Source organism: Oratosquilla oratoria, chromosome 7 (assembly GCF_046742065.1).
Source record: "Oratosquilla oratoria isolate Oo_2021 chromosome 7, ASM4674206v1, whole genome shotgun sequence".
In the NCBI taxonomy this organism is placed as follows: Eukaryota; Metazoa; Arthropoda; class Malacostraca; order Stomatopoda; family Squillidae; genus Oratosquilla; species Oratosquilla oratoria.
Window position 1 is genome coordinate 82,300,931 of NC_134783.1, and position 13,146 is coordinate 82,314,076.

The 13,146-nt window shown below is 34.3% G+C and overlaps 1 protein-coding gene across 1 annotated transcript in view; it reads right to left on the reverse strand.

The window, feature by feature from the left end:
• The window catches only part of LOC143027230 (uncharacterized), a 494,887-nt gene extending 482,192 nt beyond the window's left edge, over positions 1 to 12,695 (reverse strand). Inside the window, exon 1 of the mRNA XM_076188447.1 lies at positions 12,500 to 12,695. The gene's annotated coding sequence lies outside the window, so the exon portion shown is untranslated. The remainder of the gene's footprint in view (positions 1 to 12,499) is intronic.
• Positions 12,696 to 13,146: the final 451 nt, after the last annotated feature.

Sequence of the window (13,146 nt, forward strand, 5' to 3'; positions counted from 1 at the left end):
GAACTAACCAAAGCCGTAATATCCGGGGTTGGGTGGGAGGTGGTGGTGATAACTTTCCAAAATTAGATTATGTATTTATTAAATAAAGAAGTTTATTGTGTTGAGATATGCAAATCTGAAACTAAAAAAAAACAAATAAATAATTACATAAAGAAAATCTGATCTGCTATCGCATCGTTTTGCTATCCTCCTTAATTTTTTCTTTTACTACCTCTATGACCCCAGGTCTTCTGTTTGACATTATCCCAAAAATAATAATAGCAAAATACTATTCTTCCTCTTCTTCACTGGGGCAAATATCAAACTAGTTCATAGACAAATCTATATAAAATATTAAAACCCGTTTTCTCTATACGAGTGGATATTTCGTAAGCACTTGACGTCGCCTTTATGATTATTAAGGGAATTATCAACACCTGAAACTTAGCTATTCTCACAGTGAACACTTAACTGACAAACAATGGCTGCAAGTTATAATGTGTAGTTAATAAATGCAATCGTATCCAAAGCAGTTCGAAATGTTTACACGTTCACTCACTACGGCAACTTTATCGATCTTTGTCCGACCCGACCTGACAATGTCATTCAGTTGCATGAGAGGGGCGACTATTCGACTACGGGAAACAGGCCAGGATTTCCATGCATGCAAGGCTTGAGATCCGCGCTCTTTTCGTCGTCGTCGTCGTCGTTGGCAATGTCATCACGGTCCATCTGGCCTTCACCAACTACTGGTAAATAACGTCATCTAGCATTATAATGAACAATTTCTGTTTACGGTGTAGTCGTAGTCGAAACCCAAACAATATGTTACACTGCCTAATAATTAATAAGTCTACTTGTTCATTTCATAGTTTACCAGTTTCTTTTTTTCTGACTTACTACCTTACAATTTTGTGTTCATCTGCTAATTTATTTGTTTATATAATTGTAATCTAACATGTTTAAAAACATACTAGTCTGCACCCTCTTTTTAGGAGAAAAGTGTCTAGACACTTTTCTCCTAAAAAGCGGACATTAAGATAGCCAGGACATCAGGTAACAAAGTAGGATATTTAGTAACACGTAGCTACAATAATCCCACTAACGAAAACAGCGTTGTTTATAAAATCCGGTGTAAAAGCTCCCTCTTCATATTTTGGTGAATCTTGTCGCGGACTTAATAAAGGGATAAATGAACATAAAAATGACGTAAAAGCCCATAGAACATCTAACTCCTTAGTAATGGATGTGGATAAACATGGTCACCTTCCAGACTGGAACAACACAACCGTATTAAATGAAGGATCATCCAAGAAACTAAGGAAGACAATTGAGGCAGCATACATTAACACTAATAACAGCATTAACGATAGAGAAGGCTTTATATGTCTAGCAAAAGCCACAAGCTTATCAATAATAAAAGAATACGCAAATAAAATAACAAGCTCTCCGAAGTGTCCCATGAGATGACCCGTCCATGTATAAAATCTCCTGCTATGTTTGAGTTGTTAGCTTTGTGATCAAGACCCTGTGGGTCGAAACGTTAAAGCGTGAAATTCTCCCATTACTCCTCGTCTGCTTCTTCCACCTTCAGTCTTATATATATATATATATATATATATATATATATATATATATATATATATATATATATATATATATATATATATATATATATATATATATGGGAATAGGTATGTTATGACATCCCCTTTTATGTACCCCTCACTACCTCATATATACTTGTACTTTAACTTCTTGTAACTATTCTGAAGAGGACTACTGATGGTAGTCGAAATATACAGTTTTCCTGTACTTTCCGATATTATTTTTCCGATAGTGGGTTTATAGTGATCATATATATATATATATATATATATATATATATATATATATATATACATATATATATACATATATATATATGTATATATTATACATACATACATTATATATATAATATATATATATAATTATATGTATATACATATACATATATAATATATTTATATATGTATATATATATATATATGTATATATTATACATACATACATTTTATATACATATAATTATATGTATATACATATACATATATATATATAATATATTTATATATGTATATACATATATATATATATATGTATATACATATACATATATGTATATACATATACATATTATATATATAATATATATGTATATACATATACATATATATTATATATATATGTATATACATATACATATATATATACATATATAAATATATACGCACACACACACACACACACACACACACACACACATACACACACACACACACGAACACACACACACAGCATTAGGTTTCATTGCTAGGGCGGTAACAAATAGTAGTGCAGAGAAGAATGACTAAAATGATACATGGACTCGGAAATTTGCCTTACGAAGAGGCTTAGGCACTTTAACTTACACTCTCTGGAAAGACGCAGAGTGCGGGGTGATCTAATAGGTGTTCAAGTGGATCAAAGGTTTTAACTAGGGTGATGCAAACAAGGTCATCTTTTTAAAAGAACAGGGCAGGACTCGCAGTAATGGTTATAAACTGGACAAATTTAGATGTAATTAAGAAGGAAATAGGCAAGAATTGGTTTACTAATAGGGTGGTCGACGAATGGAATAAACTTAGTAACCATGTAGTAAGCTCTGAAACTATCAGTTGTTTTAAGAAACGATTAGACAACTTTATGGATGGGGATGTCAGGTGGTGATGGCCTAGTGTAGGCCTTATGGTCTCCTGCAGTCTTCTTCATTCTTATGTCCTTAACAACTTCGCCAAACGTGTAGTTAGTGAATGGAATAAACTTCCTACAGAGGCAGTGCAATGTAGTTCAGTTCGAGGTTTTAAAGTTCGTTTAGATAAACACCTAAGCAAGATGCTGTAATGCCTGCCATTTATATTATTTGTTCATTTGTTATTATTTGTCTGTTTATTATTAGTTTGATTTCCATTTATGATTATTTATCTGTCAAGTTATTATTTACTATTTACCTGTTTATTACTTAACTATACCTATGCATTTATTTTGTTATTATTTATATTATAATCTTTTATTTATTTACCATTATTGTTTTTTTCGCATCCGACCTTGTTATGGACCAAAAGGTCTCCTATCGGCATGCTTCTCCTTTGTAATCCTTTGTAAAAAGAAAATCAGCCTTGCAAAGATTAAGGATAGTAGGAAATTTCAGTTAGAAATTAAAAATAGATTCGAAGCTAACGAGGATTCACAAACTAACGAGGACACCGCCGAAGATATGAATTTGAATTTAGTGAATCAACAGAGAAAGTAGGAAGTACAAAAAAGTATTAGAGAAAACAAATACTCCAAAGCTACAAATGACCTAATTAAAAAAGGACCATGCAGATTAAAAGCGGGAGAGACGAAATAGAGTAGAACTAAACAAGCTTGGAAAGTGTTTGGTAAATATAATAAAATCCTGAGAGGCTCTCTACCTTTATGTTTGAAATGTAAGGTTTACAGTCTATGCATTCTGCCAACGATAATCTACGGGTGTGAGACTTGGAAATTGACGAAGGCGATGGAAACAAAGCTAAGGACTGCACAGAGGAGAATGGAGAGATCAATGATGGGAATAACGCTGAGAGACCAAGAGCAAGTTGGGTGAGAGAGTAGACCAGAGTAAAAGATATTCTGGAGGCGATAAAAGAAAGTGAAATTGGGCAGGTAATTTGGTGCGAACGACTGATGAGCGATGGAGCAAGTGTGTTACTGAGTGGACGCTGCGAGATGAGAAGCGTGGAAGACGGAGACCAGACAGAAGGTGGAGAGATGAGATTGAGAAGTTTGCAGGAGTAACGTGGCAGAGGTTGGCGCGGTCACGTGAATCATGTAATGCTGTGAAGGAGGCCTTTGTTCAGCAGTGAACTCAGGATGGCGATTTGCTTGATGTAATATACGAAAGTACTTACTATCAACAAGTTTCACTTCTGTGGTTATTTTGCATTTTCGTATCACGATGATGCGATTGCTTGCATATATATATATATATATATATATATATATATATACATATATATATATACATATATATATATATATACATGCATATATATATATATTACATGCATATATATATATATATTATTATATACATATATATATATATTATATATATGTATATATATATATATATATATATACATATATATATTATATATTATTATATATATATACTGTATATACATATATATATATGTATATATATATATATATATATATATATATATATACATATATATATATATACATATATATATATACATATATATATATAATACATTATATATATTATATATATATATATTATACATATATATATACATATATTATATATATATATATATATATATATATATATATATATATATATATATATATATATATATATTATATATATATACATATATATATAATATATATATATCTTTTTATATAAATATAATATATATATATATATATATATATATATATATATTTATATATATATACATACATTATATATATATATATATATATATATATATATATATATATATATATATATATATATATATATCATTATATATACATATATATATATATATATATACATATATATATATATACAATATATATATATATATACATATATATATATATATATACATATATTATATATATAATTCCATTATATATACATATATATATATTATATATACATAATATATATATATAATATATATTTATATACATATATATATATATTCCATATATATACATATATATACATATATATACATGAATACATACATCCATATATACATATATAATATACATCCATATATATACATATATATACATCCATATATATATACATATATATACATCCATATATATACATATATATATACATCCATATATATACATATATATACATCCATATATATACATATATATACATCCATATATATACATATATATACATCCATATATACATATATATACATATATATACATCCATATATATATATATATATTATATATATATATATATACATATATATACATCCATATATATACATATATATACATCCAAATATATACATATATATACATCTATTATATACATCCATATATATACATCCATATATATACATATATATACATCCATATATATATATATATATACATATATATACATCCATATATACATATATATACATCCATATATATATACATATATATACATCCATATATATACATGTACATATATATAATATATATACATATATACATCCATATATATATACATATATACCTCCATATATATATACATATATATACATCCATATATATATATATACATATATACATCCATATATATATACATATATATATACATATATATACATCCATATATATATACATATATATACACATATATATACATATATACATCCATATATATATACATATATATACATCCATATATATATATACATATATATACATCCATATATATACATATATATACATCCATACATATATATATATCCATATATATATACATATATATACATCCATACATATATACATATATATACATACATATATATATATATATATATATATATATATATATATATATATATATATATATATATATATATATATATATATGGTGGAAACGTAGAAACCACCAGACTCAGTGGTAGGGAATTTGGTTGCGACGTTTCGAGTCCTGTCCGGGACTCGTCCTCAGGGGATACAATGGGATACAGTGAATTACATGGTCTTAAAATACTAATAGCTACGCTCGCCGGGGGGGGGGGGGGGAAGCGGTAACCTTGCTTGGGGGGGGGGGAAAGGCAGGCGCTATGATCTGGTTCAGGACGAGTCCCGGACAGGACTCGAAACGTCGGGAATAAATTACCTACTCCTGAGTCTGGTGTTTTCTACGTTTCCACCATTATGGTTCCCGGACTCCAGCTTTTTTCGTACATATATACATATATATATACACATATATACATATATATATACACACATATGTATATATACATATATATACACATACGTATATATGTATACATATATATATACATACATTTATACATACATACATACATACATATACCAAGGCTTTTTCCCCCTTCCAAGGGAGGTAGCCAAAAAGGGAAAGGCATAAAAACACTCCCACCCATTTCATCCCTAAATACACTCCACACCCCTCCCACCTCCCTCTCATCTGAGCACCTCCTGGATGACGGGTCATCCCTGCACCCTGCCCACCGCCCTGGGTCAGAAGCAGTGTCGCAAGACACAGCACATCCACAGCAAGGCCGCTTCATTTAATCGGCGACCCCCCCCTCCGTCCCCCCTTGCATATAAGGAGAGGACGGGGAGAAATCCCTTCGGGCTGCGTCAAAATTTACTCACGCATACTACCCCCCCCACCCCACCCCGCCCATTCCTCCTCATGCAATCACAACATCATCCATATACAACCATTCTCCACTCACCGTCCTCTCCCTTCCTTCCTCAACAGACATTCCCCTCTCCCCCAAAGCCCCCTTCACCCCATCCATCCACCTCATCCTAGGACGTCCCCTCATGTTCACTCCCTCCACATCTGCCTTCCATACCTCTTTTACTAGTCTTTCTTCACTCATTCTTTCCATGTGTCCAAACCATCCTAATATTCTTTCATCAACCCTATCTCCCAAATCCTTTTTCACCCCTGTTCTCCTCCTCACCTCCTCATTTCTCACTCTATCCAGCCTAGTAACCCCCACCATACTTCTCAGACACCTCATCTCAAACACATTCAAACTCCTTCTCTCTTCTTCTCTTATGTTCCACGTTTCTGCCCCATACAGTGCTGTTGGCACAATCACTCCTTCATACAGTCTCCTCTTCGCATCCATTCCCAAATGTCTATTCCTCATTACACTCTTTAATCCACCAAGGCATTTACTCGCTTCTCTCAATCTACATTCTACCTCCACCTACATACATTTATATACACATATATTTACATATATGTATATATATACACACACATTAATATATAATATATATTATATATATATATTATATATATATACATATACACACATATATTATACACGCACACACACACACGTGTATATTATATAGATATATATATATATGCATATATACATATATATATATAATATATATATTTTTTTTTTTTAACTTAGAACCCACTGTCGGTGGAAAAAGATAAAAAGTGAGATGATTGTTCCTGTATATTTCGACCACTCTCTGTGGTCCTCTTCAGCAGAATGATTACAAAGGTATAGTACAAGAATATATACATAGTAATGAGGTACATGAAGGGGGACATGGGAAAAACACAGGTGAATTTACCCTAGGTAGGGTGATCGTTGTTGGAACCAATAATGTTTGAACATATTTTATTAACTGCTAATGATGTAATACAGTCCGGAATCCAATGACCTTTTGAGATGTTGAAATTAGAGACATCTTTGATGAAAGAAGATTCTATTATTTTTCTCTTAAAGCTACAATTTGATTTAAAAATTATATCTGCGTTGTCCCAGTCTATGCAGTGGTCTTTGTTGAATGAGTGAAGAAACACTGCAGAGTTCTCATATGCATATTTAACCGAGTTTTTGTTCTTTAATCCTGGTGGTGAGGTTTCGTCCGGTTTGACCCCAGTACACTTGATCACAATCCTTCGTGGTAATTTATAAACTCCTGGGTTGTTATTATCTTGGGTTCTTCTATGGACATTAACTACTTTAGAAAATAGGCTGTTGGGATAATTAAATGTGAATTTGATTTGTTCAGGAGGAAGTAGTTTAGAAAATTTGTGGATAGAGTCATGGTATGGTAATTTTATATATTTTTTGTCCCAATTGTGTATGTAATGAGTGTTGGAGTTATCTTTATAATGGCTGGTTTTTGCTTTACTAAGGGCTTTGAGTAAGAACCAGTCTGGATATCCTATTTTCTTTAGTTGTGAGCTTACTTCCTCTAGTTCTTCAAGGTACTGTGGACTACATAGTCTAAGGGCTCTTAGGTACAGACCTGAAGCGACACTGTATTTAACTTTGTCTGGATGGTGGCTAAAAAAGTGTAGATAACTGCCTGTGTGGGTTGGTTTCCGGTAAACTGAGGACAGTTGGTCACAATTCCTAATCACTAGAATGTCTAAAAAGGGTAATTTATGGTTATATTCCCATTCCACTTTAAATTCAATGCTATTTGCTAAGTTGTTAATTCTAGCGAAAAATTCATCAAACAAGCCCCAATCGTCATTCCAAATCGTGAAAATGTCGTCAACATACCGATACCAAAACATATCCAGAGGTCTGGCAATAGGACACTTTCGAAATAACCTCTGCCACGTCACTCCTGCGAACTTCTCGATCTCGTCTCTCCACCTTATGTCTGATCTTCGTCTTCCACGCTTCCCATCTCGCGGCGTCCACTCGGTAACACGCTTGCTCCATCGCTCATCAGTCGTTCGCACCAAATTACCTGCCCAATTCCACTTCCTCTCTTTTACCGCCTCTATGATAAATGTCACTCTATTCTGCCCTCTCACCCAACTTTCGGTCTCTCAGCATTATTCCCATCACTGATCTCTCCATTCTCCTCTGTGCAGTCCTTAGCTTTGTTTCCATCGCCTTCGTCAATTTCCAAGTCTCACATCCATAGAGAGCCCCTCAGGATTTTATCATACTTACCAAACACCTTCCAACTAATTGTAATATGTCTTTTTATTTCATTATCATGATCTTTCGTCACTTTCACCATCTGCCCTAAATAATTATACTCCTCAACTTCTTCGAGACTCTCCCCATCGATTATAATCTCTTTACTTTGAACTTTCGTGTTGAACATTTCCTTGGTTTTACTTTTATTCATTTTTAAACCTACTTTGAGACTTTCCATGTTTAGATCACTCAGTATATCTTGCAAGTCTTCTGCTCTTTCTGAAATAAGAATAATGTCATCCGCAAATCTTAGGTGGTTCAAATGTTCGCCATTAATCTTTAAGCCTTTCTCTTCCCAACTCAACCTTCTGAAAATATCTTCCAAACAAGCTGTAAATAATTTGGGTGAAATGGTATCTCCTTGTTGTACTCTTTTCTCGATCTTGATTTTTTTTCTGCATCTTTATGTAGTCGAATTATAGCAGTACCTTTCGCATAAATCTTTTCTAAAACCCTTACGATCTGTTCGTTTGTACCCTGCTTGCGTAGCGAGTTTAGTACTGCTATTTGTCCAACAGAGTCAAAGGCCTTCTCGTAATCTACAAAAGCTAAACACAGAGGTATATTGTATTCTGTCGTTTTCTCGATTAGTTGGTTCATCGTCTGCAAATGGTCTAGAGTCGAATATCCGCCCCTAAAACCTGCCTGTTCTTTCAGTTGGTTTCCATCTAAAACCAGACTTAGTCTATTTGTAAGGATCTTGGAGAATACTTTATATACATTTGATAGCAAGGTAATTGGTCGATAGTTACTAAGGTCCTTCTAGTCTCTTTTTTTTATTAAGCAAAATCACTATAGCATTGCACCATGATTCAGGAACGCTTTCTTGACGTAAGCACTGGGTGTACAACTGAGCTAACCTACTATGAACTTCTTTCCCTGCATCTTTCAAATGATCTATCGATATACCATCTTCCCCGGGTGCTTTTCCTCGTTTCATATTTTGGAGCAAATTCTACTTCTTCCTTTGTCATCTCAAGGCTGATTTTCTGTCTTAAAACTAGTTTATTTCTCTCAGCTCTGAAACTGAATTTTGCCGTGCAACCTTCTATGGTGACTACCTATGTTGACTTTATTTATGACCGTAATATTGCCAATGCTCTTGCTCTAATATGAAGTCTACTTCGTTCTCTGTTGTTCCATTAGGACTTCTCCAGGTCTACTTACGACCTATACGCTTTTGGAAGAGTGTTCATTATCCTCATGTTGTAGTTCTCTGCAAAACTGACTAACATCTCGCCTGTCATTTCTTTTACCTACTCTAAACTTCCCAATGCACGTCTCATCTCCATCTTCTTCCCAACCTTAGCATTAAAGTCGACTATTACTAACGTGTACTTACTTTTTTCTTGATCCATTATCTGACTTATATCATCATAGGACTCAATTTCATCGTCTGAACTCTGAAGTAGGTGCATAAACCTGAACTATTTTTATTGTGTCCCTTTTACACAGCCTAATCACAATCCAAGCTATCCTGTCTGATAAACTACTGAACTTAACTACGTTGCCAGCAACCTCTCGGTTTCTCAGGAATCCTACTCCACTAGATCTTTCTTTGTCCTTATCTCTATAGTAGAACAAGTGGTGACCATCTTGTAATTGTATCAACTTTTCTTCCGTTCTTCGGACTTCGCTCAGTCCTACGATGTCCCACTTGAGGTTGTCTATTTCTTCCATTAAACTCTCCAGCTTGTGGTCTTCTGAGAGTTCTTACGTTGTAAGTATAGATCTTCATTTTCTTCATGTTGTTTAATGTCCAAGACCTGGGTTCTCTTTGGACAGTGCTTACTCACATTCTGTGGCACACTGCCGTAAGTACACGAGGCAATGCGGTTGGACCTTTAAGAGAACGCCCGGTTTTCTTTTGGTTGTGCTATTCATATTAGCTATGAAGGGGGGTTGGCAGTATTCTCACCTCCTTGCCAGCTGGTTTCTGTTGAGATATTTCTCTGGTGTCACCTTATTCATTATATTCGGTGAAGCCCTATATCTATAGGGTGCCCAATGGTCCACACCGTCATTATGACGGTACCCCATATATCTATGAGGAATTTCCCTGTTCGAAATCAGGGACATGCCAGTTACCAGTGGGTCCTGCGACTGTGTGTGTGTGTGAGCTGCTTTTTGTCTAATTTTTCTTACAAAACCTGTTCGATATGGGTGCCCCTGCTGAGATTTCCTCTCTATCGAAATAGTTTTTGCAATCATTAAAATTCTGAAGCCTATCCACCACGTCAAGGTGTCAACTCTCGGATATATATACATATATATATATATATATATATATATATATATATATATGTATATATATATATGTTGGTACATTATGACAAGTTGATGAAGGTGGAAAAAGATTCCTCTGAAGAAGCATAGAGCGAAACCGGTCAGGAATAAACTCAGTAACTCGGAACTAGACCCGTGACTTCTTTTTCCTTGTATATATATATGTATATATATGTATATATATATGTATATATATATATATATATATACATATATATAAAGGTGATCAGTAATTCCTTACTACATGTTAAGTTGATATGACCACAGCTTGAGTTTGATTTGATTTTTTTTTCTTTTTAATATTAAATCTTTTTGAAGGTGGATTTTTCATCCTCGGGGAGTCGAAATAAAATGTTTCCACATTTTAGTTTATAATGTTATGAATATATATATATATATATATATTATGTGTGTGTGTGTATTCACCATGGTCTTTGGATCACGTGTTGGACTCGTGACCGACAGCTATTTCCCTCGCGGAGGAGAGCTCAGAGCTCGTATGACCGATCTATGGGTAATGGTGTGATCTTACACGCACACATACACAACTCCCCGCCCACGAGAGTTGGAGTAACGACTCGAAGTGCAGTGATACTGAAATTCTTTCAGCCCTGGGCAGGATTCGAACCCGGACCGCCGTAGTGACAGTCGGAGACTCTACCAACCGCGCCGCCGAGTCGTAGTGTGTGTGTGTGTGTGTGTGTGTGTGTGTGTGTGTGTGTGTGTGTGTGTGTGTGTGTGTGTGTGTGTGTGTGTGTGTGTGTGTGTGTGTGTGTGTGTGTGTGTGTGTGTGTGTGTGTGTGTGTGTGTACGCACGCATTTCCCCAAGCTTGATGTTCCTCATTACAACAAACGAAATATTTTTGTATTGTCTCCCATAATTCTGGATTCCCCTGTGGAATATGACCACCTGCATGCGCACACTATTATACAATTAAACGGTTAATATGTTGCCTTCTATTTGCAAAACCTGTTACCTCTAAACAATGCAAACTCATTCCGTACCAGCAGGCTCTGCCCATTTTGTGTTTTGCTGCCGCCTAGCGAACTAAATCATTTACGTGACACCCCATCGGTACCTCTTTTCTCCATCCCTTCCTCCCCCACGCAATGGGTGGCACTAATCCTTCCAAAAATTCTGCCGCCTCCCCCTGGCAGCGCCAGGCTTGTACTCTTCTCACCTCTCTGGCGTCACCTCTGTAGGGTGGAGGTTAAAGGGAGCCCTTCTGTCCAGCAAAGGGTCAAGCGAAAGATAGGAGCAAGTCATGGACCAGTTTACGTTAACTTACCCAAAGCTGACCTCATCAATTGCCTTGGGTGAAGATTTTGCTCCTTCAAAATCCATATTCCATTATCATTCTACATGACGTTATACTATGTTAACCATGTGGTCAATAGGGTTAAATATCAAATCTACTTACTTCGTCCATACGTAAAAATTGGATCTTGCATGTCACTACATTTTGGTCGATTTCTTGCTAATATATTCATTCAACAAGTCTTGCTTTACTATATCAGAGCCTGTAATAACGAATTCGTTCATGAGAATGATGTGGGACCAAATTAAGTAATGTACCATACACACACAAACACTTGAGCGGACTTGTATACCTTCACCTCACAAGGTTCAACCAACACTGTTGGTAGCATTACTGTACGGTCGGCTGCAGCCATGTGTCGGTAGAGGGGAGGGGGCGGGAGGGCGAGAGCTAACCGAGACATAGTTGCTAACTGCTCTTTTCTATGCCATTTATTTCGTCAGATATTACTAATTAGAATATAAGAGTATTTTATGATATCAACCTACACATATACATTTACCTGCGCTATATATATGTAAAGGCGCAGTTTTTTATAGATACATTCCTACATAGATGAACATGATTTATAACTAACATATGTCGGCAATCTCACTGTGGATACGTTTTCTGATGTCTACAGAAAACGGTACATAGAAAACTATACCTTTAAATCTGTTTTGTTGCAACTTAACTATGCGTAGAACTTAGATTACGTCATGATTTTTGCATTTGAGTTGTATTTATCCTGTATATTTATCCTGTATATT